Source organism: Rhodnius prolixus, unplaced genomic scaffold (genome assembly GCF_049639745.1).
Source record: "Rhodnius prolixus isolate KJV_2025 unplaced genomic scaffold, Rpr scaffold_3, whole genome shotgun sequence".
NCBI classification, from domain to species: domain Eukaryota; kingdom Metazoa; phylum Arthropoda; class Insecta; order Hemiptera; family Reduviidae; genus Rhodnius; species Rhodnius prolixus.
The window spans coordinates 43,870,282-43,897,334 of NW_027411603.1; the positions used below are offsets into that span (position 1 = coordinate 43,870,282).

At 33.2% G+C, this 27,053-nt stretch overlaps 1 protein-coding gene across 2 annotated transcripts in view; it reads left to right on the forward strand.

The window, feature by feature from the left end:
• Positions 1–82: 82 nt before the first annotated feature.
• The window catches only part of LOC141452984 (homeobox protein Hox-A2-like), a 39,075-nt gene continuing 12,104 nt past the window's right edge, over positions 83–27,053 (forward strand). Inside the window, exons 1-5 of one of the 2 annotated variants that reach the window (XM_074125630.1) lie at positions 83–1,252; positions 5,599–5,688; positions 10,173–10,268; positions 13,949–14,029; positions 24,221–24,364. The gene's annotated coding sequence lies outside the window, so the exon portion shown is untranslated. Of the gene's footprint in view, positions 1,253–5,598; positions 5,689–10,172; positions 10,269–12,057; positions 12,414–13,948; positions 14,030–24,220; positions 24,365–27,053 lie in introns of those variants that run through there. The other variant, XM_074125631.1, reaches the window with a different exon arrangement.

A 27,053-nucleotide genomic window follows, 5' to 3' on the forward strand; every position in this document is an offset into this window, starting at 1 on the left:
TCCTCTCAGGTAAGAGGGAAATATTATGATCGTTTCCGTTACTGGAGCTGTCAATATATTGGTCGACAAATACATGGCAATTGTTGGAAACTCCTTAAGGTTGATGGCGAAAATTATTGATCTATTTAATGCAAATAACAGTTTAGACCAAACCAGTTGCACTTATAGGATTCAGATATGTGTATCAGAGGTACCTTCTTTCAGATTCGTACCCAAATATCCGCACTACGCTTATACTAGGAATGAAAGCTGTTGGGATGACTTCAGTGGAGTTAAGTAAGAGTCGTTGACGACTTACAGGTTAAATAAGCTTGCTCCAGTGGTAGAAAACTTCATCGATCTGAACACAAAATAGCGCTTATAACTTCCAATTTCCATATTTTCATGTTATTAAAACATGTGACATTATGATACAGCTCAGAATGAACTCTTGGCTTGAAGTGCTCAATAAGCTTCCACCCTTAAGTGTTTGGATTTAGGCAACTAGCTATCCTGGATTGTCTACCCTAACGTGGACTGTACACCTTACCATATAAAAATATTGTGATTATAAACTAAATCTTTTTAAAAAAGATGATTAATAAATGAATGAGTAAATGTGAAAACATATTTCAATGTTTAGTATCAGATTGGTCATTTAAAGAACTTCTGTTTAAATCTTTACTAGTAAAGTACTTGTAATAAAACAGGAATATTTCTATTTCTTATATATTTTTTAGAGTTTGAGAGTAATACTTTATTTGTAAAAAAAAATCTGTGTGGGTTCTTGACTATATCGGGCTGTTGAGTACACTACGTACTAATCAATCTTAGGGCAATTATATATATATTATAATAATTAAAAACAAAACATATTACAACTTATATTCTTGAAAGTAAACATTTCAAGTAAATTCTTTTTGATATTTATTTTCAGTTGAAGTAAATACTGTACACTTAATTAAGGTAATTGAAACTTCTCTGTTCACAAAAACATACAGAATACATACTTAAATATATATTAGCTTTTAACTATATTTTTAACTATTTTTACAAAATGTTTCTCTGTTCATTAACATTTCAAGTAACACACTTGCACACTAAGTAACCTCCCTCGTTTACCTAGCCTTTAGTGTAGGAAAGAAGCTTGTAACAGTTGAAGTCCAATTCTCTATATAAAACCGATTAGTCACCTTTTTTTGGATAATCAAAATCCGAAATAGTCCAGAAACAATAAAGACATGTGTGCTTCAATGGATGAAATCAACAAAAGGTAATTTAAGTTACTGATTTTTTAAAAATTGCTCTACTATCACAAATACCAATAAAAAAAGAATGAACTACTAGCAATTTAATGCAGTTTATAAATTGATTTTTTTTTCTTATTGCTTAGAGATTAAAAAATTTGAGCGTTTTAAATATTAATTTAAACTTTTGTTTGGAAAACAGTTCGATGCAAGCCCAAACTTAATATATTTATTTTTCTTTTAGAGCCTCACAAAAATGGCTGAGGGAAAGCCAAAAATTAAGCTTATAAAAGTCACGAAACAGTGATTTCTGATTATAGATAAACGTAAATTGTGAGTTTTTCTTTCGAATCACTTCTTATTTGACCATTTAAAAAAAGAAAAAGTCCATAATCACGAGACTGTTGTGCCGATTTGTAGTAAAGTAATATATTTATTGAGCTTAATATTATGTAATTTACGTATAATTATTGGGAGAGCAAACAATGAAATCTCGGAAGTAAATAAAAGCTAAATTTTGAGACGGTGAGCTCTCAAGACCCCACTAGATTTTCTGTGACTACGTAGCTGTACAGTAAGTAGGATAGTTCCCTGTATTTGATAACCATTTAAATACGGATCTCTGCAAAATAAATGACTTGTTTTTGCTTCCAAGCATGTAACTTCTTAATTGACATATTATTACCTGTTAATTTTTTTATACATGCTAAATACGCAGTTAGCATTAACTTTTTATTTTAGGAGTAATTTTTAATTCTGAGATAGTACTTTTCTAAAATAAATTTTCACTAGAAATATTTGTTGAGGTCCCCGGAATCAAAACAAACGAGGGAAGGGAGTTGTCTACATTGATTTAAGATTGTTCTATGAAAGTAGTTTACCCATATTTAGTACAAAAATTCATAAAAATCAGGTTCTATTATCAATACTTTAAAAGAATACTGTTGTTTTATGTATCTTATTGCCTGAGGGTTACAAATTTCAGTACACCAATCTAGTATCGGCAAGAAAAACTCGCCGAAGAGTAAAATGCTAAGTGTTGATTAACTTAGAGTTAGAAACAGCCAAGCAAACGCTAGGATGCTAAAAAGATTATGGCACGCTGATTCCTAAAAAAAATCATCGCAATACACTCGTGGTTAAAATCTGGATCTCATAAAAAGGGTCGGCTGTACCCATTCAACATGGAAATGGTAGATTTATCTTCTGTTGGGTAGTGCTAGGAGAACACCTCCGTATAATAAAGGAATATCATGAATATTATGGCCACATTTTGAACTTAAGCATTGACTTTTTGTTGATGATTTTATTCAATAAACATTTCAATTAAAAACCGATTTTTTTTTTTAGTTGTGCAATACTCAGAACGAGAAGCTCTTTGCGGACACACGCCAAGAGCCATATTAATCTTAAAACTGTTAATGGAGAACATAATTAAAGCTATATTTAGTAATAACTGAATAGAGAGCGCTAACATTTCGGCTCGTTTCCAGAATATCTTTGATCTATTGTAAAGCAAAGGATAAGTTTCTATATTGTAAAAAGATCTTTTACAAATAGAGTCAACATTGGGTCCAGGTGTGAAGATGCCATTAGTTCGCTCCAATGGGCAATATTATTTCATAACTAATACTTGTAAAGAGGGTCAAATTTTTTTCTTTCTCTCTCTCTCTCGCCAAAGAATGAATGGTGTAGAGCCCATTGATAAGTTTTCTGTGTTGTAGGCGGCATGGCTACTTGAATGTCCTCTTCAAGCGTGAAATTCTCAGGTACCACTACTAATACACAATATTTAGTAACAATACTGTTGAGTTTTTAGTTTACTACAAAACATCGGCACTCTTTTTACATTCTCTACTATGCGGCGTTAATTTCAACTTCTAAAATTATTGTTCGGTGATTCTTTCTTTGTGAAAGTATAGGTTAAGTGCAGGCAAATATAGGATAGTACCTCTATTGATCCTTAATTTGTCAGCTAATAAATTATATTCTTTTCTATAAAATGAATAGTACCCACTACTTGTACCTTTCAAGTTATGAAAAATGTTACATACTCTTGAGAATGCTCCAGAACATTCGTCTACTTTCATCTATGAATGAACCTACTGTTTTTTATTTGCGAATGAAATGAAAGATATTGTAAATATAATATGTACCTTCGCATAATAAATGTCCACCTGGACTACTTAACAGTCACAGTAGAATTCACAATAGTATTTTACAAGGATTAGCCACTCTACTGTGCTTGTAATATATCTTTGGGTGTAGGATTACAGGATTAGATGAAAGAATAAATGAACTATTTCCCAAGAAGAGTGAAAAATAAGTATTTCTGGATTTTGTTATTCTTTTCAGCAAGAGGGTCAAATACTAGAATAGAAGCGTATTAAACGAAATACTAATTATTGCACAGCTGCAAAATAAGACGAAGATATTCTGATGAAATATTCTCTTGCGTTTATTTTTTTAAAAAACAAGAGAAAAGTAGATGTTTCTTGTATTACGTTCGGTATGTTTCTTTCATGGAGGGTTTATGGTAGTGTTTATCTTTATGTAAGACTTGTAACTGGGAGGCCACCAGTTCGTAACCCGCTATCTACATTTATATTTTTTGGAAAAAGGTTAATAGCTGTTGCTTTTAATGCGCACATTGTTTGAAAGTTTGGGTTAAATGAACCTTGTTATAAACTTCTTTCAAAAGCATCATCTACTCATAAATTGTACACATTTCTTATGTAAAAATTTAACGTATTACCTAAAAAAAAGTAGACTTTCATTTGTTTTTTAAAAATCAATATAAAAAAGTCTCATTCACATTTTCCTATTAGTATAGTTTCATCTGGCCTTCAGATTGGTCACTTTAACACGAATTGTGTTGTTCAAGTTGGTCAGTTAGCATACTACGTAGTTTTCTTCTTAACAAGTTCTAGCTTTTTATCAGTCACTCTTTTTAAGACCTTTTTTTTGGTACCAGAAGTCGAAGTTCATCGCTTGAGTGCTACTGGTCAAGCCAACAACCAGACATTCTAGGAATCATCATTGATTCTCTCACTTTTTAAGCATTCTTGAAAACTTCACCTTACAAGAATAAGAAAAAGTAGAAATATTATTATTACCAATGTTTATACATATTTAGGCGAAGGTTTGTGTCAATTTGTCTCCAGGTTCTAGTTGGATAGAAGTCTGTGGCGATAACAAGGCGTTAAAGAGAGTGTGTGTGGAGTGAATAGGAGCCGGGTATGGTTTACCTGGTGCGGCCCACAGCCAGGTGAACAGCTCCTCTTTGGCGGTCCCATTCATCAACTCACCACTCTTGTCTTGTACTGAGCCAGCACCAGCAGCCCCCCTTGGAGTAGCACTCATCCACTTAACAACCTCTCAGCTTCCCTTCTGATACAGTCCAGCAATGCCCGTGAAATTTCCTACTAGAGCACGACAGTTCTGGAACTTTAAGATCTGCCGTCACCCGTCCACTTTATCACCTATTATGTCAAAGTTCTCCATAAAATATGGTCTATTTTTTGTAGTTTTATGTAATATAAAGTGCAACTTCAACTAGATAACGAAGAAGCCAGGAAAAACGTTCAGTTGTGAAGCACTTTATGGTTTCCATTCATCCTGGAGTTTTCGTAACCAATTTTATTCTTACTGGCTCCCCACAAATTATACTCATGTTGGCCTACAAATTTTCATTTGAGGAAATTCTTTTAAAGGCATTGTGAGAAAATATTTTTCCTCATAGACAGCACTGTCCATCAGCGGTCAATGTGCTGACAGAAGCTCCTAGGAAGAGAAAATGTAAGGGCTAGCATCTGGATTTGAACCCGGTATCTTCGCGTTGGAATCCAGTGTACGCTAACCAATGAACTATTGCCTTCCCTTAGAGCAGAGGTCGCCAAAGTTGTTTATATAGACCCCCAGGGGTCTATCTAAAAAAAAGTAGGGGTCGATCTGAGTCAGGGGGTCGAAGAAAAAACAATTTCGAACCCAATATACAGAACCTTGCAAAGTATCACCAGGCACACCCATCTCGTTAATTAAGAAGCAATACTGTAGTTACTTTACTTATTATTTAATAAATATTAAGGTACTTAAATTTTAACATTAAGATATTTTTCATAAAACTATTGTTAGACAATGTAAAATTACTTTAATAAATGTTTAAAATCATAAAATAAATGTACAAACCCTGTACCTAATAGATAGTTTTCTTAATTAACTGAAAATTACTTTTATGGGGGTCGATGGAGATTACCGAAAAATTATACAGGGATCTATGATCAAAAAAGTTTGGCGACCCCTGCCTTAGAGGATATTTCAAAAATGCTACTATGTTTATGATGCTAAAATACCTTTTTAATTACCATTTCAGAGTAAACTGCAGTCCCTGTGTCTTTAAGGAAAATAATGAAGAGTTAAATGTGTTCCTAAAATTCATGGTTTGAAGAAAATTCCAAAATGGGTAAGTATCACTTTGGTAATTAGATTTTTCCTTTTTCCAGAGATGTTTTCAAAAATTTTCTTTAACCATTTTTTCCCTCAAAATCTCGGCTACGTAACTTAACTTCATGCATGTAGATCGATAACGTTTTTACAAATAATTTTCTTAGAGATTCGATTTTTAGTACTCTGGGTTAGTCGTTTAAGGTGCTATTTCGGTAGAATGTACAATTTTACAATCAGGATGATTGTAAGAATTAAATATGTCTTAAATTAAATTTTTAAAAAGGATCTTTAAAATCACGGTAGAAGTAAGAGAATGTATTCTTTTTTTTTGGAGTGTTGATAATTTTATTTTTTATTCCAAAAAGAACCTCCAGAGAAAGTACAGATATCGTAGAGTTTTAATATTAATATTAATTCCACTAAATAAATCTTATTGATTTTGGACCTTCCGAATCACAATGCTCGGAATAAAGTATGAGTTTACATATTAACCCAAGCAAGGCAAATGGCGCATTTATTTCTAACACAAATCATATAATATGGTACATTAAAAGGGGATTTCGAATAGGAGTAGGCCTCGTGACACTAACAATTTCTAATTTCTAGTAATTCTACAGGCAATAAAAGATTACAAAAAAAAATAAAGGAATAAAATAATTGAAAGCGGTGGTTTGAGAGACATTATCTGGAATTGTGAGATATGTCAGTTCAGTTCTCTCTCGTCCCATTAGTTTGTTGGTAAAAAGGGATTTGCAGCTGCCCTCTACCAGTTTGCTGTCAACTTTTTAGTACCAAAAAGCCGCAGCTGAGTTTTATTACAATATGATGGAATATCTATTTTACCCGCTTACTAATTCGCTCATACTTCTGCCCAGACCAAACAGACTTCTGGAAATTTTGTATGTGTCATTCTGAATACTATTTTTATATATAGGACACAGCGTTCCAACACCATTCCATCAAATGCTCTATTATACTCTTCAGTAACTTCACAATAAGAACTTATTTCACAATCCTGGAAAATCTGTCAGTACTTTCAGTATAATCTATAACTTCCAAATGACTACTTTAATATTAAGCTGTTAATATGATCTATTTGTGTAAATCCTATTATAATTTAATAGGATTTTGGAATTAAGCTCTCGCAACGTCTGGAATATTCTATTATAGACAAGAATGAGCAGTGCTATTCTCTGGGTATTAACTTATAACAGTTAAGTCGCAAATGAGACGGTCATTTGATAAATTCTGATTGATGGGTGTATTCATTTCTAGCAATATTGCTAAAAATTATGCTAAGACGGAACTAAAGTCTTCGTTTTTTGATATTTTACTTTCATGAATATTACAAAATAAGACTCACTAGATTTATAGTATAACACATTCAACCCATTATGGTACCTGTAATCCACTTCCTCTTTGATACCATAAGGTTCTTTAGAGGCAAAGAATTCCATACAACCTGCTTATACCTCTTCTTCGTAGTGAAATTTTTTCTCCTCGAAAAATTAATCCATGGATCAGAATAAGTGCTAGTACGAAGGCGAACAAGAAATTCCAATTTCAGCTCAATAATTTTTGAGGCTGCCTAAATGTGAGGCTATTTCAAAAGAACTTTATTTCTGTTGAATAAAAAAGTTATTATCAATCTCTGGTATCAAAACTGTCCGGTAGGTAAGGCAGTATAGGGATCGCTCGTCAAAAACTGCACGAAAAAGAGTAACGTTGAAAAATACCAACTCTGTCAATTTTTTCCTCTTTTTCTATAAAAGATAAAATTCCCAAATTTTCTTTAAAGTATAGGGCAAATCCTCCTTTTAAATAAATAAATTTTAAAATAAGTAAATTTTTTTGAAATTAAGTATTTGAATTTAACGTAGCATTGATTACTTTTATTAAATATATGTTTAAACATAAATAAACTCTCACATTTAATTAAAGTTTGGTCTAATGGAAAGGTTTTGGGCATCATTTAAACGTAAAAACCTATGAAATTACGTAATTTGTCAAAATTCCTTTGGTAAAATTCACTTTTAGTATCAGTAGAACATGGGGGTAATGGTTGGATAGCATGTGTATTCGATCACTTAGAATAAATGGCGTAATAAAGATAAATCAACAGAATAGGATCCAATAAAGTATTTATTTATGAAGACGTAATATACATTTTATCATTATTATAAAACAAAAAAATTATTATGCATGAAATGGCCAGCATGAGGCTGTGTATCTAATAAATTCTAAATTATATTAATGAATATTTAATGCCGTAAAATTACTTAAATGATACCAGTTTTTATATTTCAATTAAATACATGCTTTTTCGAATGTTTCAATGTGGGGGAATATGAATGAAATGTTAGGTACTTGCTGATTTATGTATCTCTTGGCGTTTAATCAACCCTTATACTTAACTTTTAAACCTGTATCTTTTTGTTAAGTTATAAATTGATAACGTAACTTGAAAATAGAGCGAAGAGCGACTAAAAAACTTTTCTAAGATTTAGTCATTGCAAAGGAAGGGAAAAAATAATAAAGAACCTTTAAATATTTGGAGGGTTGAGGCTATTTTTCTTTCTCATAGTGTGTTCTTAAGTTGGGATATAGAAAAATAATAACAATAACCTCCTATCTCTCCCCTCTTTCTCATAGCCGACTAGTTTGCTTTGTTTGTTCTGGTAGCAATTTAATAAATAATATTATGTGAGTTATTATACTCGGGGTAATGGAAGGTTGCTGAACAGTCAGGTTAGACGACTACTAATCCTACAATAAAGTGCCTTAAGGGATGTTTAGCAAAGCTTATATTGTACACAAGTATAGTAAATAGCCCCAGTTACCAAATAAAGACATAAATGGGGGTATTATGATAATAATAATAATGATGTTTGTATATGTGATCAGAATCAGTTACACAGAATCTGTGTCAGAATTCTTTTTTCTACATTCTCGTTATTATAAATAAGTATAAAGTGATTTTGGGGAATGGAGAAACCAACTTTCTTTATTGGATTTAAACTAGGGTCCGTTCCTTGTCTATTGTAGGTTTCTCACAAGAATTTTTTTTGTAGATCTTACAATATTTGTACAATACTCTTTTGGAGGTTGAAGGTTATAATATTATATGTATTTAGAAGGGAGTGATTACTTCTTACGTTAATTAATTATTGCATTATTGATGCACTACTCCTCGTAGTGTGTGTCTCGTGAAGTCTGGGTTACACTTTATTGGAAAGAAATAGAGTAATTTTTTAAAAAAAGCTTACGTATTTATGTATTGTACAATAATGAATATAATTTTGAATCATAATCATGGGAGAGGATTAGCTATGTGGTTAGCGTATTGGTTCGAATCCAGCTGCTGGCTCCTTAGATCTTCTCTTCCTTGGAGGTTCTTACAGTTCACTAACCGGTGATAGACATGTACAGAGAGTACACAGTCTGGAGGCCGGCTGTGCACTGAAAAAAAAGCTCCGGGCGCCAATAACCTCAGATGTTGACGCGCCTTAAATCATAAAAATAATTATTGTTATGAGAGGACTTACTTCATATAATAACATTTACACAAATTTTTTAACTGTAAGTTGGGTCAGTCCGAAGACTTCATTTTACATAGTTAGACCTAGCATTACAGTTAACTCACGAGGCACAATTACCATTTCACTCATTTTGTACAGCTCCCAGTAACTCACGACAGTAACTCTAACTTTGTATGTCTTCGGGCAGTGTAACTCTTCTTCCATACTTAAACTTTATCTACATCTCCCTTTGTATACCTCAAGAAACATGAAACTATTGTTTCTTGCTAACTAGAGATCAAGGAATAAGTCCTGCATCTAACGATTCCATTATTCTAGCCAATCTCTAGAAGTCCCCAATCTGTTTACTAACATAAATTTAATATTAAAATCTAAATTATTTCTGTAGATTATAATTTATAAAATGTAATAATTTCTTTCTTCGTGCTGTATTTCTTGTAAATAAGAAAACATTTTTAATTACCCTAATAAATTGGAAGTCCAATTAGAAAATTAACACAATTAGTGAAACCCCCCTTTCAATATTTTTAAAACATTGGTCCCCCCCCCCCAACCTAATTCCAATGTTGATTGACCCTTTCCAGTCAGAAATCATGCCACCGACTGCTTTTCATCATTGCTTTTATGAATATTCAATCATTTGAATCACTTTTTTTTTGGTGTGAGTGTATGCTCCATTAGTGTGAATAAAATCTTTTAAACTTAATTATAATCTATGAATATTTTGAACTGAATATTTATCAATTGAAATATGATGTTTAATCTCATCAGTTATGAGTGGTATTACTTCAAAAAATTATAGTGGTTTAACCTAAAATTTTTAACTAAGTTAATACTCGTACATCTATCTATTTTATAGACTTTTTGCTCTCGAAATTTTTAGCTCTTATTATATAGTTTTTTCTTAAATACTTATTTTTATACAGAATTTGTTGAACCGATAAACTTTATCTGTTTACAGAATTATAGAAGAAAAAAACATTTTTTTTGTGACGTTTTGGGAAACTACACCATTAAGGATCCCTCTAACACATGCAAGACTCCCGTATCGCCAAACGTGAGTATAATATTTCATGAACTGGCAGAAAGTACAAAGAAAATTTTCTTATATTTAATTATTTACGGTGATGTTAACCAACGACATAAATGACCATAATAAAACATTGGTTCCTGTATATTGCAACTTGCTTGCCTTTCTTCGCTTTCAAACTGGTCAAATTTAGGTAAATAACAGAGTAGAGGAAGGTCACAAAATCTGGCATTTAGTCTAGTACTGTTCCCATCAATTATTTCATTTATTTGATAACTTAAAACGTTTAGTGTAATTCAATATTAAGAAAGCAAATTCGCCAATTAGGCAAAGTTTCAAGCTTTTAAAATTCATTAAGACGAATAAAATATTCCTAATTATTTTGATGCTGTTGTTGTGACATTGTGAAGGAAATTGGATGACAGTTGGTTAATGTCCTGTTGACCAATGGTAAAGTGATGTGACAGAAAATTGTGTGTAAATAAAAATCTAGGGCCACCCTTTTAACAATGATTTGTAAAGATTGTTCAGTTGTATATATAACAATAGTTTTGATTGGATGGATCTCTTTATATATATATAAAGAGAGAGAGTGTCGTCATCAGCAACAACATTATCATCGCTCTCGTCGTCACCACTTTAGAATGACGAGAAAGGAATATGACGTCACTTTTAATCATGCAACTCACTTCCTAGATGATTATTGCGATGTCCATTCAGCTGACAGTATTTCCTTTTTTCTGCTTCCATTTAATGAATGATTAATGATGTTCATTATAAGTTCTTCATAAATTTCATTACATGTACAGTTATAAAATATTTTATTTATTATATTAGTGCATAACATCCTCGCCAAATTATTATTACGCTATATTTTATAGCTGAGTCATACAATAATCATTTTTCTTCAAAAAATATTTCAGTCATAATTTTGGATACCTCTTCTTTGCTACTGAAGGCAGAATCAGTACATTAAGGCTCTGTTATTATTTAAATTAAAGGCATACACTCTTATTAACAAGAGATCTTTCCCGATTTTAATATTCTTAATTAACTTCTCTTTTCTCACAAATATTGAATTAAAGTCTGTTGATTTTTCAACTATTCAAGTGACCAATTATCTTAACAAACTAACCTTTGCAGAATTTTACTGACGATAGGGAGATAGAATCAGCCCTTGTTAATATCTGTGCTTTGGTAGTGATGTAACATGGGGAATGCAATCATGTATGATTTCAAGTGGCCTTTTATTTGGATCCACTGTAGGCTAATCTCATCAACTAGTGTGCTTGGTGACGACTGGGTCCTCTACGGTAGCAATATGTCCCTATTGGTGTTACGGCCCATTGCACCAGTAAACATCCATCAACATACACAGTTAGTACTCTCGTCCAACGGTCTATCTATCAGCATTAATATACATATGTTTGCGGTTCTCTTGATTAACAAACCATGTAAAAAAATTTTATTAATTTATTTTAATAAGCAAGTTAGACGGGGTTGAAAGCATTATTGTAATTGTACCTTCTGCTTCGCGACTCACACTCTTCTTTTCAAACTGTCTATCTTCGATTATGTTAGATAATAATGTAAATTTCTTGATTAGAACTCAACCATAGTTCTCGCCAAAATGAAAAAGTCTGGTGTAAGCGCTCTCAAGACTTAATATTTTCCTAGTTTACTTTAATTTAATCTCCATCCAAAACCTCATTAGCATTATTGTTGCCTAGCAACATGTCAAACCAAATAAATAAATAAGTTTCACCTGAATTAAAATAGAACTTTTGGTGATTCTCTAACAATTAAAAATAATAATAATAAAATTTTTATTGTTTCAAAAAATATTACAATGATGTGAAACATTTTTTTTTTAATTTATTTTGTATTTACAATCAGTATACATTGTATACAATCAGTAAATATGGAGAGAATGATGATCTGGTGCGGAAGGAGAGAAACTACCCAGCGGTAGCACTCTCTATAGGAGAGAGGAGACTGTGAGGAGGAGAATACGAGGAGGAGAGAGGAGAGATAGGAGAATAATGGCGTTTAGGCCTTCAGACTACAAGTAAGTCGCGGGGCCACTGGCGATTCAGTCGGCGAGGAGTATTGTTAGGGATATCAGAGGAGACGAGAGACAGTACAAGAGGATTTGAGCAAGTAGAGAGAGCAGTATGGAATTTTTGATATTTAATCTTGGCGAGTTGGTGTACAAAGGGGATGTTGAGGTCGTTGTGAAGAGTGAGGTTAGTCACCGTAGAAAGGAGCGTCAGCTATCTATCGGAGGAGTTTTGACTGAAATGTTTGTACTATCCGTATGTTTGTAGGTTTGGCTGAACCCCACAACTCTATTCCGTATGTCTACTTAGGTTTGAGGATAGTACCTGTATATTAAGCGTTTGAATTCAATTGGGTAATTTGGAGCGTCGTCCAAGTAGTCTGTAAAGTAGTTTCTCACGTTTTGTCATTGCTTGTCTTTTAAGTCTAGTGTGTGGGTTCCACGTGAGTCGCTTGTCTATGTAGAGCCCTAGGTAGCGCACCAGATCTGTACAAGGAAGAGGATTGATATGAAACATGAGAACAAAACACAAATAATACTAGGAGTTCACACCGTCTGCATAAGTTGCAATCCAAATGAACAAATTTTAACCAAAAAATTATTGTTTAAACCAAAAAAGAGAAACAAAAATTCAGTTTGAACTAAAAAGAAAATGTTATGATAAAAAAGTTTTTATATAAATAAAGAAGGAACAAAATTAAATTCCCAAGAACAAAATTTACCAAAATTGGCTAGAAATAAATTTAAATTTTCTTCTAAAACAAATTTTTAATAAGAATAATTTTCTTTTTAAAAACATTAATACAAAAAAAAGGTTGATAATCAAATTCTTGTAATAGCTAAGATCAATTAAGAATATCTACTCGGAAAAAGTAAACCGTTCAGTCGCACTTACACTGGGCTGATATTTGTTCAACTCGGAATTTTGGTTACATACTTATAATTATATGCAGATATCTGAAGTGAACTTAATTTAAAGTACATTATTGGAGTAGCTTTCAACCTCTCCTCAAAAAATCAATTCTTTATGGTGGTGCTTCTGCTCTACCGAGTTTCTAATTAGTAGAGCAAGACCTTACAATTTATAGGATTGGTGCTTAAAAAGTAAGGCTAACGCCCCTTCTCTCCAGAATAATCTTAAATTGTTATTCTCTTGGAAAACTTTGATGTGTAATACTAAAACAGCTTTCTATTTGAGTACCTAAATTTAAGAGACAATATTTTATGTATTTCCAACATACTCGTAACTTTAGTTATGTTTTTAGCTCATAATCATGTTAAGTTAATTACTATCATGTTAATCGTAAAGTACTAATTAAAGACAACAGCTTAAGAAGCATTTTGATTTATGCGTTGCATTTAGTGAACATGCTTTGAGATCGCTACAACATCACTTGAATAGATAAAGATGGATTAAAGGTCTTGTAGCCATTCCTGCAAATGATCAGGATTTATAATTTCATGTTTCGATAATTACTTGCTCAAGATCACTCCCAAAACTAAATTTGATTAAATGTAATTAAAGTTAATAACTAAACTCAATTTGCAATTCTCTTGAGATGGGTCCAAAATATTTACCTAAATTCTTAAATAGCCTATATAAAATTTATTACTTTATTTAACATTTATTTTGCAAAATTTATTTTAGGGGTTCGGAGGAATTGAGAAGTAATTGGAAGCTAAACGTCGTTACAGCAATGATGATTTCATCTGTTGGTGGTTGATAAAGGTAAAATTATTTAGTATAAAAACTATATATACAGTAAATCTTGGAAGAACGTTTTCTTTGCTAAGTATGAAGGAACAAATACACAGTGACAATACCTGGAGCTACTAAATTCTGAATCTGTCACAGTTTTAATGTTATGATCATGTCTGTTGATGGACAGGTTGTTCATTAAAATTGGTTCCATGTTTAATGTTGTTTCTTAATGGCCAATCAATGTCACACATCATTCATGAGATGAAACTAATGAACTTGGGCCGTGATATGGCGCTCAGTTTTGATAGATTGGTTTGTGATGGCAAATTATCATTTTATGTTAATGAAATTGATTAATAATTATGAGCGCCGCTGCTACTGTTGTTGAAAGGTTAGTGTAGAGGAGTAGAGTACAATTTGAGGTGGACTTTGGTATGACTGGGAGGGGGGATGTTTTTGGTGCTATTTTATAAGAGCAATTTATTGTAACATGATGCCTGATCGACAGGTATCGACCTGAAGCTTGCCTGAAAAAAGATGGTTTGTTTGGTGTTTTCTATTTTTTTTTTTTAAATTTCTGTTTTGAACTAAGTGCTTTTTCAATCTTTCATCAATCTTTAAATTAGTTCGCAACTGCTACAAGTTCAATTAAGAAAGTGTAAAAGAAAAACTACTTGGAAAGAATAAACACTGTCTTAACCTTGAAACTTTCAAGTTAAACACTAAAGTCAAAAGATTTAAAACTTAGCTAGTAACTCATTTGTAAACTATTAATTGAAGTGGAAATTGGGATTGTAAATTTTGCAGATGCAATCTTGTAAACATAATTGTAAAAGGTTTTAGGACAGTTTTTTGATTAATCTAATATTTAGGTTTTATTTTTACGAATCACAACTTTTTAAATGAGTTGAATTTTCTTCAACTAAATTAAATAAATTTTTTTAAAGGGATGATCTGTAAAAAAAACTTTTTACTCGAAAAAAAGTAACGCCTATTATTTCAGTCAGGCCATACGTTCAACTACTTAGATGTCGTGAACGGAGACGACTAGTAAACGTACTTTACTATAAATCCATCACTGGATGGTCGTCGTTCACTCCATTTCTCTGGGTGCGTTTAATATTTGCATAATTTCCTTATCTCTCATCTCTTCTACTCGTTGTTCATTGATTACAGTTACAAAATAAATGAACAGTCAGATCAAAGGTAAAATGAAAAAGTAGAGTACGGCCTATTTCTTTTTCATGTGGGCTTTACGTCCATCTACCGATTAGATGCCGTGGACGGAGACGATTAGCGAACGTACTTTATTATAAAGTTCTAATATTAACCGTTAATCAAAAAACCCAAGGCCTAGACCGAGAATCAAACCCTTGTACCACAATACAACTTAGCTTTGCAGGCCTAGCCTCTAACCGCTTGGCTACTACTTTTGGCATCTACTTTTTACCCGAAACACTTACAAACAAAAACTGATAGTTATTAACAAACGAAAAATATTGCTAACCATTATTCATGATTATTTATTAGAATTATGTCGTCAGTTCTAAATATCTAATTTTATGTTGATTTGGTAGTAGTGAAAATACGTTATTTCTTTGAGCTGCTAATAGATAGCGCTAATAGGTAGCGAAAGCAGGTGGCGTAAATGTCACATGAATAATAGGTTTTTATGTTTACTACTGAGTGAATAACGATTTATTTTACTTCTTTTTTTAAAGTTGTAATTGTATTTTCTCTAATTTCAGCTAAGAGAAAGTATTTCCATCTTGAAAATTTTTCTAAATTAAGTTTTTCACCGGAATTATACGTTTTTATGACTCCTGTGTCAGAAAAATTTCGAGAAATAAAACTCGTAACATACCTCCGTTACATTAAAATGGCCCTTTTGATTGTGAAAGGATAAAATTGGATGTGGACATAGAATGGTTTATACTCACCGTAATCATATATAAAATTAGCCTGTCTCGAAAAAGAACTCGAGAAATAAAGAAAAAGTATTTTAGGCCAACTTTCTTTTCGTACAATTTCTATGTTTTGAAAATTTAATTGCCTAAAGTGTGAGTGTTTTTTTTTGTCATTTATTTAACTGAAAACTTCCTGTATTGAATTTATAAGAATTACTTGAAAATTAATTATGCACTTTTTTTCTAAAAGCGACAATAATCTGATGACATGCACAACAGTATAATGAATTAGACCGACCATTCGACATAATGATCAGTTTGGTGCATCTGCTACAGCTTCAAATCTATTATATTGACTTTTTAATTAGGAAATCCACTAAATAATTGTGAATACACAATATAAATGGTAGGAATGCTATGGTACCATGGTATGGGTATAATTTAATTTGTAATGACAATAGATTGTCAATAAATAAGTAGAAGTAGTTTTATAGTAGTGGCATGACATTATTGCATCTCACCCAGTGTAGCCTACTGGTCTACACAATGTAGAGATGCTGTAGTAATTCATTATATTATTGTGGGGTGTAGAGTGCATGAAATCACATACAGTATACATACTGTTTATACACAATACTCTCTCTTGGCTGTGGTATGGAGACAAAACTCTACCCTCCCGCCCCGTACCGTTCGGATATTTGTGTGAACTTTCTTCTCTCCCTGTTTCCTGTGCACTTCAAGTATGTACACTATACTAATACCGCAACGAATTTATATTTAACATGAGCCAGCGCTACATTGATGATAATAACTTGCCTTTATCCACAACGCAACCATATTGTAAAAACTTCTCAGCTGGAGTGTCCTTGAGATATTCATTTATTTTATTTAACATGCTCTCTTTTCTTCCTTATTCGTGGTAAGATTTTTTTATCTTTCTACTTCTAAGAAAAAGTATCCTTGATTTAGGGAAAATGCCTAACTATCAGCCCTCCTTCCGGAAAAGATATTGGGATAAAAGTAATATTTTTGCAAGTGCGTAGTGAGCATGAAATGTTAAAAAGAAAATCGTGATGGGAAATGCAAGAACTTTCTGGGAAATTAGCACTTTACGCTGTCATTTTTTACTAATTAGAAATTTTAGCAACTATAAGTAAAGTAATCGGCTACGAAGTAGAAATTTTTTTCTGACAGGGCTTTGAAGTCCAATTCCCAAATTAGGGGTCGTAGGCCTCAGGGGCAGAAACCTTACTCTTAATACAGGGTGGGGCAAAAGGTATGAACCGGTTTTAAAGGGATGTAAAACAATTCAACTTACAGAAATTATGTTTATATTGTTTAATTCAGTACAGAGTCTAGTTTTTTACATTAAGTTTGAAAGATGATATCACGTAGGTGGCGGCCATCAGCCGCGATGCACTCTTGAAGGCGAATTCTGAAGTTTTCAACCGCTCTTCTGCACATTTCGATGGGTATTGCCGTAACTTCCTCTCTGATTCTATCCTTAAGTTCTTCCTGGGTATGTGGACGATGTTAAAAACTTTTTCCTTTATGTACCCTCAAAGAAAAAAAACACAAATGCTCAAAATCTGGTGAGCGCGCAGGTTACTCCACGTCACCCCTCAAAGAGACAAGGCGCTGGGGGAACACTTGCCTCAATCTCACCATTGAAATCCTAGCAGTGTGGGATGTAGCCCCGTCCTGTTTGAACCAGATGTCTCCCAGTTGCTTCACTCAATTCTTCCAGCTCAGGTTCAAAAAACTCTTCCAACATTGTCACATAGCGCTCAGCGTTGACAGTGACGGTTCGCCCATTATCCTCGAAAAAGTAAGAACCAATAATCCCAAATTGGGATACTGCACAATTTTTAAATATCGTCCACATACCCAGGAAGAACTTAAGGACAGAATCAGAGAGGAAGTTACGGCAATACCCATCGAAATGTGCAGAAGAGCGGTTGAAAACTTCAGAATTCGCCTTCAAGAGTGCATCGCGGCTGACGGCCGCCACCTACGTGATATCATCTTTCAAACTTAATTAAAAAACTAGATTCTGTACTGAATTAAACAATATAAACATAATTTCTGTAAGTTGAATTGTTTTTGTTTTACATCCCTTTAAAACCGGTTCATACCTTTTGCTCCACCCTGTATTTGTATAATAAAAAAATGTAGTAACTCGCGGAACTCGAACTTAAACTTACTTAAGTTTACGTTTTCGATATCACTACTCAATACCCAAAGAGTCATTTAAATTCTTGGAAAGTCAACAATTTTTGTTCGGCGAAAGATATAATTTATATTGGTCTTATACTTAACTAGGAAAGCAATAGAAGTTAATTGACACCATGAAAAACAAGGGTTTGAAGTTTTCTCTTTACAATTAAAAAGTTTTGTAACAGTTCAGAAGGGTGTAAAAATAAATTACAGTAAATATTTTATAGCGTGGTCACGTGGACTTTATTAGGTCTGATTGTGGTGACCATGGCAATCTATTTACTGCTAATACAGGAAGTTGATGCGTACACACTGCTCAACACATTGGTGGGTCGTGGTGCTGATAAAAATTGACTATTGTTGAACTTGGGCTAGAAGCGAGCTCCTTAGTGACTAAAGGTAATAGGGTCTGTGTGAATGGGATGCACTTCCGGCCGCGTGGACCCCCTGGTACAGAGTGTTCCCCGTCACAACAGGAGCCCAGCCAACCAGTTGAAGAGAAGAGCCTAGTCATTCATTTTCACAGAAGTGTGAATCATTTCAACTTTTTAACTAAGGATTACAGTCTAACCTAGCTTCTATCAATAGTAACACCAAACTCATTAAGTTCAAGCAATATTGACAATAATGTGTATAATCCTCTACTTACTTTTCTCCTATCTATTTATAAAAACTCAATCTACCTTTAAATCCTTTGGCACTATTGTTCGGGGGACTATAACCTAATTGACACCTTCCCACTGACTGCACATTTTAATCATCGATTATATTCTTATCGACACCTATTTAATATGAATTTGTTCATCCAACCTTTATCAAAATTCCATTTTTAATTGCTTTGTGATAGAATGGACTGTCATTTTGGGAAGGGAAAATTTAAATGTTTTCTCCGGATTTTGAAAAAAATTATAAAATTTAAAAGCTAGAGAATTGTGTAGCAAGGGGATTCGTGATGTAAATAGTTTTGGAACGTCCAAAGGAAGATTATAAACTACAAAACACATGTACCTACTGCATGTGGGAACTTAGTTTATCACACTACGACAATGTAGTTTTGAACAAACTTTCTGAACAAGTAGTTTGTAGTGGTGGCGCTGGTTAGTCTTAAATGGGCCAGCAATACCCAGAGGCAGTTGGTTCTCTACTCAGACTGGGCTTGCTTTCCAGTGGGTACTAGCAACAGTACCTCTTGAAAGTTTACTTCTAATTGCCGGCTTCAATTTCCTATTAATATTATCAACTTAAGTGCATTAATTTTACTAATATATTTGCTATATTGTTCTTTTACTGTAATAAGGTTTACTGTAAGGTGGGTGTTAATATTTTTTTAAAAAGATTAATGGTTAAGCTTACATTTTAAACTGTGGTTTATGGGATATAGGACTTGAATACTCATTTCTTTTTATTTTTCCAAACGGTACGGCAGGAATCAGTAGAAAAGATATAATAACGGTGAGACCCCCTCTATACTTTTATACACTTCTTAGCAGCCCATCTTCTTTTTCCTGGGCACCCATCACTTTCTGAATAGTTAGGCAAATAGAGTTTTCAAGAACTGCCTTATCAAGATATAAAAGAAGTAAGAGAGATGGTCATAAAGTAAGTCTCTTTTAAAACAAAGAAGCGATGGATTTAAAATGGGCACATATTGGGTACTATTTTAACTCGGCAGCAAAATACGAACACTACGGTTATTTGAAGTATTGTTTTAAAAACTATCCTGATCTCTTTATATTACACAAATTCTTGCTTTTAGGGCTAACGCTGTCCCAATAACCTTGTAGAGTTTATTGGTCACCCTAGCTTGCCTAGCCGTCCGTTCACCTACCCAGATTCTCAACTCACTTAATTTTCTCACCACACTGCTATAGGGCAGCGGTTATACCGTTAGCAATTATAATCAGAGCCTGATGTAACTGAGCTTTGGGTTCAATGTAACTAATTGAAAAATTTGCGGGCCATCATTATTCATTCAAACAAATAGATAAGGATAGAAAATACTTGTATTTATCTCGTGTAAAATGAACCTTCACAAGTGTTCATTCAACTATTAAGCATTTATTATCTCATTTAACGCCTCACACGCCCAAACCTAATTTCCAAAATTTGACACAATAGCAATTCTCCCTCTTACAAAGCAGAAATGTTTAAAGCAGAATACATTTTCTGTTGATTGAATTTACGTTAACACTGTTGTCAACGAAACCAGATTTTGTTCAACAATTTTAACAAAACAAAATACCCTGAACTTGTATGGATAAAATATTTAATACAGTTTTCTTGTACTTACTTCCATATTTTTGCGTATTATGGGCTATTTTTGTTCTTTCTAGTGTTTTTTTGTTTTGTTTTGTTTTTGTGGTCCTTTCTTTCTACCACATCTAAACATTTATATCTTTATGGTAACCATTCTATAAGATTTCATAGCTTGCCCAAGGCGCCTCTTTTATATTATCATTTTTTTATTCATTACATTTTGGTATCCATCCCTTTACCATCGCTTCTGCTTATCTCGGAACACACAAAATCCAAGGACGTCATATTGGCAACAATGCAGGAGATGGTCCTCTTTTTCTTTTTTTACAACATGTTTGGAAATTAGATCAGTTTTGTTTTTGGTATTAACAAAATAAAATTATTATCTATTATATTCTCCTTAAATTTAGATTACTTACTTTAATATATAGGTGCTTATTAGAGAAGCATCACTTGTCAGCTCTTCCAGAATCAGCTCCTCTAAAATGGATGCAAAAAAATTATACAATAATAGGTACTTCTTGTTATTCGATTTGTTGCCAATCATGGTTTTGGCCATGAAGTTGGTAATAACCTAGAACTAATAATATGCTGAAATGGACTATTAAATATTATTCCTTTACATTCCTAACTTAATCCAGAAAAGTTTTAGAAGCCTGAACTTTTAATCCATATTGGCTTCCAGGTGGAAGTGTAAATATTTAATCTAGACTCTTCCCGGATGAGTAATTAAGTAGGAATTGGATTTGATATCCTCAGTAGTTCTGAATTGCTGCTTCCAAAATCTAGTAGGAGATAACAATAGTCTCCTCTTTTAGCCGTCACTATATTTACAAAAAAGGGGAGGAGTTCTTAAATGGCGATATATCGAATAATTTCTCCAATTTTAGTTGTGGGAAGAATCCTTTACCAATTTTTTCTATTTTCATTTATTCTGTCTCGCCTCACAGAACCAAGATATAATAAGTTTCACAGTGTAAAGGGTCAATCAATAAGAAGGTTGTGCCTTTCTTGGTGTCCAAACCCCAAGCTGTATTTTTTCCTTCTCATCTCATGTTGCTTATAACGCTCTTCGTTAATGGCGATGAAAACCATTGTACTCATCCTTGAAAGTCAATAGCCGAAGATCTGATAGGTCTAGTGTGTACAGAAGGATTGAATAGGTGAACCAGTTGCTGACCAGCTGTCAGCCGATTAAGGGTCATTCCTTGAATTCCCTTATTCTTATTATTGTATAAACTTGTTATAAGAAGTTTATATATTAAAGAATAACTTCACATTTTGGTAACGTATTGGTTGTTTAAATAATATTCAATAAACTGAATAAATTGTTGATCAATAATGATTGATTAGTTAGGGCCTTGAAATTATTCGAGGTAGCAATTTAGTTGATCGAAATTGATTTTGCGATTCAATTCTTTGAACTAAAGTAAGCTGCAACAAGGTTCCTGTACAACGTCCTCTGCCTCTACAGATAGGGATCCCCTCGAGAGCGTCATATCTCTTAAGACTTTCTTCAATCGTTGATTGACGGCTGGCATCTCCGCCCCCTCTCTTACTACAGCAAGTTCCAACGTCATCCTGCCACAAATTTGCAGGCTTCTTCCATTGCACATCTCCTTTAGTGGCGTTTTGATTCAGCTGGAATAGTGAGGTCGTTTCCAAAAAGTAACCTCTTTGGCGAAAAGTTTGTTTTTTATTCAATCAAGTGCATGGCAATTCAGACTTAACCTCGTTCCTTCCAGCTCTTGATATTAAAGTTAAAAAAGAAAAACAATAAAATGCATATTCAGATTGCCATAAGGCAGACCAAATTAATCCTTTCCTAAAAAGAAAAATGTATCTTCAGTTTGATTAAAGCTGAAATAAATAATGTAAAAGTTTTCTTATGGAATTTCTTAATTGTTATTCCAAAAATAAGTTATTTGCTGCACACTCCAGAAAACTTCAAAAAAACTATAATTACTTTAATTCTAGCTAGTTAAATTCACTATACTTATTATAGCTGCCTACTTCTATGCAGCAGCCCTAATTACTTCTATGTACTTAGAATTCTATCATTACTTTAACCTTAATAGTTAAGCATTGTAATTACAGGTAATTACAGTACTGCAATAAAGTTCCTCTGCCCTTCACTAGTTAGTCGTACTCTGATTTACTGAAAATAATTGCTGAGAAGGTTACGGCTTCTTAAAATAGTACATTATAGTCTTAACTAGTGGGAAGACCATACATGAATGTAATTTTATTTCAATATATCTGGCCATTGCTTAGTTGATACTCTCAAGTATGAAAAAAAATGTAGTGTTTGTTGTTACCTCATTCATCATGTACACTATTATCTATGCACTAAAATTGCATCAGGAATGATGATTTACTTGCAGAAACTGTGGAAGAATGTATAGTATTAGGACTCAGGAGTTAGGAAGTCCAAGTCCTGAATGATGTTCATAGATTTTTCTATTTCTAGTAGCATCTCCCATTCTTCTTTGTTATGAGAGAGTATTTCCGAAGGAGAATTGAGAAAACTACAAGAGACAATCACCACAGATGTTGACAGTAGGATATCATCCTACTGAAGCTCGTCTGACATCCATCTGAGATCATTGGCTTACGGCGCTTTCTCACCATCTTCTGAGGAATGCCCCTCACCGGGAGTGTAAGCTGTAAAGATGCTCCTAAGAAGGGAAAGTCTAAGGACAAAAAAAAAAAAAGGCAGTTCTTGAATCGGGACTCTCGACGTGCCATTGATGAGTTTAGTGGAAGAGAAATTATCTTCTTATAGTTTAGCGAGACAACACAATCCACTTGATACTGTACTGACCATGCCAAGTAACCTAGATCGGCGATCCTCTAGCTTGGAGGTTCTGCCCAGAATTTAAGCTGATCTCCTAACTTTCCAAGAAACTCAATTACTCTTTTAGAACCATCTCTAATTTTGTTTATTTTATTTTTTTGATAAATCAACTTCTTTCTTGTTTAAAAAATTAGCTATAATGTTAATGGGTTTATTTCAATAAAATTGTGTATAAAACCCTTTGAAATCACTAAAACTTTGCTTCTAAAATTAATGTCAAAGATAAAATTGTACTGTTAAAATTAAATTGAATACCCTCGCCTAGTCCACAAAATTTAACGACTGATGACTAGGTTAATTCAGTTTTAAACGCTAATTTCGCTGCAGATCTGCTGGTTAATTAAAAATTCAGCAATTATTTTGGAGAAACGAAAACGTGAGTTTTGTGTTTCAAGGCTGTCAAAGCCTGATGTTAAAACGAGAACAATGAAATTGAAGAAATAATAATGTTGCTAATGGTAGTAAATAATAATAAAAAAGCACAAAAGCTGAACGAGGGTTGATATTAGCGGCCCCCACCTCGTTTTAGTTGGTTAAAATTTTTTAGTAATTCTGTTTGTCAGGACTGCGAGCTGAACAAAGTGGATGGATTGGCATTGGGATGCCCTAACCCCCTTTTTTATATTCCGGCCTCTTGTTTTGTACCTTCTAGTCGCAACCAATTGTTACCAAACAGATTTCATGAATCAATGGATATGTTATTATATTGTGAATAATACAGTTAATGTACACTTCAATAGAGAACTGGAGTAGCCCAGTCAGCCTCTCTAAACACAGTGTTCAGGTTGGCAGATTCTCTTTTGATCTTGCTCGCTTGATCTAACAGAACTTGAACTAAAAAGGAGCGTGTCTTTAATTTAAATATGATTTCTAATTCAATAGATCCAACAATCTATTAATTCTGAGTGCTGGGCGGGCTCACTTCAATTTTTACTTGGTCTTTTTACTAAGCTAATAATTTTTCGTATGTTCTTTGTTTAGGAATAAACTCTATTGACTGCTGGGGGCCCTCTATGAGTAACTCTGAGAAGTACTTTTGATGATATAATTTGGTAATTATACTCAGGAGAAAACCTATCTGGATTCTGAAAGAAAGAAACTTTTTTAATTCACAACAAAGAGGAGGTAGTATATGAAATCCATATTTTTGGGAATTGTACTTTCAACGTCCTAAAAGATTTCCAATATTTGGAAACAAGCAGTTACTTCTCCCAGAAATTTAAGAAAAGAAAATGAAATCCTCCTCACCAATCTGGATGAATTGAGCCGTTCATTGTACAACTTGATTAACTCCATAAAACCAAAATTTGGGAGAAATACGATGAAATAATGTACATCATTTTTTTTTTATAATTCCTTTTATAATATAAATTCAAATAAATTTACTGTTATCATTCAGCGCCTGCAACATGAATTTGAGTTGAATTATTGCAACGATTGAGGTTCGAGGCAGGAGTTAATTAAAATGGCTTATGAAATAAATTGTTTATTATTTAGTGGCAAAAAAAAAAGCTGTCGTTTAATGATGTTAATCTTTATTATTTGGGAAATTTACGAGTCTTGGCTTAAGCAGCTTTTTTAAACTCTAAAATGGCTCCTTTCTATTGTCATTAACTGTCCATTTTTGCTTAAGACTGATGCAAGCATTACTAACTATTTTTTCTTTTTTATAGATTATTATCCAGAATACCTTTTCCGCGCCCCGTCAGAGATTTTAAATATGCCTCCCTAAAACGTGAATGCATCCTTGTAAAGAATTCCAACCGTGAGCTTGCTCCTCCTGTCTGATCAATTACAATTTTAAGGTAAAGTTAACTTAACGAAATTAAAACAATACTAAAATGGAGTCGCAGTGCACTAATCCAACACTTGGTAATTATAATTTTTTTTTTAAAAAGAAATCTGTAATGGAGTATTATTTACTATTATTCAAATTCTCGTCAACTAAATTCTAATTTAAATTATAAAATTAAAAATTAAAACCGTAATGAAAAGGCACTCCGCTTCTTGACAAGCTAGCTAGAGAGATTTTTTTGAGCTTCATACCTTTATTTCAAATTATTTTTAATTACAAAGTTCTTTATCTCACCAAAAAAAGATGCTTATCTGACTTCTTTTATGCCAATTTTTTGGGAACTGCAAACGTTCTATTTGGGAAATTTATTAGAAATATGAAAAGCTATGACTGGGTTTAATCAGTTCATGCAGTGAACGGCTCAATTCAAACTAAAATAGGCAAACTGACCCTAAAATATTTGTAGAATATATGTGAAAAAAGCTCGGGAATCTAAAAATAATTGAGCCGTAAATAACCTGGTGTTCATAGTCATTTCAGCCTATACTCTTCGCCATGTTTGTTTCAAGTACTCAGCACCTTCTAATGGAAGTTTCTGGAAGCTTGAATCCAGTAGATCTGTGTACGCATGCACGCTTATGTACTTTTGTTTGTTAATCTCCTACTAATTCCAATTTGTACAAAAAAAAACGGTACAATAAGCATAGAACACTATGAAGTATTTACTTAAAAAATTTAATGCGTCATGATTTCCAATAGTAGTGGAGTGTATACATTACAGTGGGCAACACATTTTACTTCGAGATTTGTACAGAATGTTTGTATCATCACTCCGTACTTTGAGTCGGCTGTTTTTGGGTACATTTCACAACATTTTGTACAAGTAAATCCTGTATCCATTACCACTAATCCTAGTGAGATGGCCGCTATTCTTTTGCACGTAATAATATGTAATGGAGTAAGGGCTAGCTAGATTTAGGGCGAGAAAGTGATGCTTTGTTTCCCCTAGGGCGCAGGTAAAACGTACAACTCCTGCAGCAATGATGAGGACAGATAGTGGCCAAATGGTTTAGGAAAACGTGTGGGTTACAGATAGGTATTAGCTCCTCACTAACACACTCTGTTAGCACGTGTCTCTCTCTACAGACACCCGCCGTTATTTAGATCTTCTGTTTGTCTGTAAGTAACAATAACACTATACCTGTGTGTGTTACCACCTTCAAATTTACTACTTTAGTGTGGTGTGTCATCCATCTCCCCTTTACAGAACTAAGCCAGTAATTTGAAAGAATTATGTGGTACCCCTCAAATGTTTACATCATTTTTTTTTTTTCTAGTCTAAGTTTCTACAAAAAGTAGGAAAACACCACCGCTTAAGAGCATACATAAGTGTAATATACACTGCAGACTAGATTAAGGGTTTCAAACCTCAGTTGCATAGACCACAACAAAATAATTTCAGGGAGACACCGTAAAAAATATCTGAAAATTGAGGAATCAAAGAAATAGCCAGGATGCCATGGGATTCTTCATAAAAATAAAATGGGAATCCCTGAATTGATAAGTGAATTTCAGTCGATAAAAAACTTTAAACTGTAACCGTAAAAAGTCCAAGAACATAGATTTCTCTCTTATAGAGATTACTCTCTCCGTTTACGATATTAAAAGGAGCCCATAAAATTTGGGAATTTGTAAAACAAACTTCTCATCGGACATAAAAACATTAACTTTCGTTCATCAGGTCTCCCAACGCTATAGCGGACTTAAAAATTATTAATACAGTAAAACCAGTTTTTTGGCGGTAGATTGGGGAGCGCATAAAAACAGTTTAAAACAGTTTTCGAAATAAAATAAATAATTAAATCATCATTGAAACATTTAAAAAAAAAAATTAATTTCTCATTTTAAGCAAGGAAGAATTTTCAAAATGTACATAATTCAAAACTACTCGTCTTAGTCTAATAAACGCTTATTCTTGTGATGAACAGGTTTTCGTAATCGCTTTCGTCACTTGAAGAT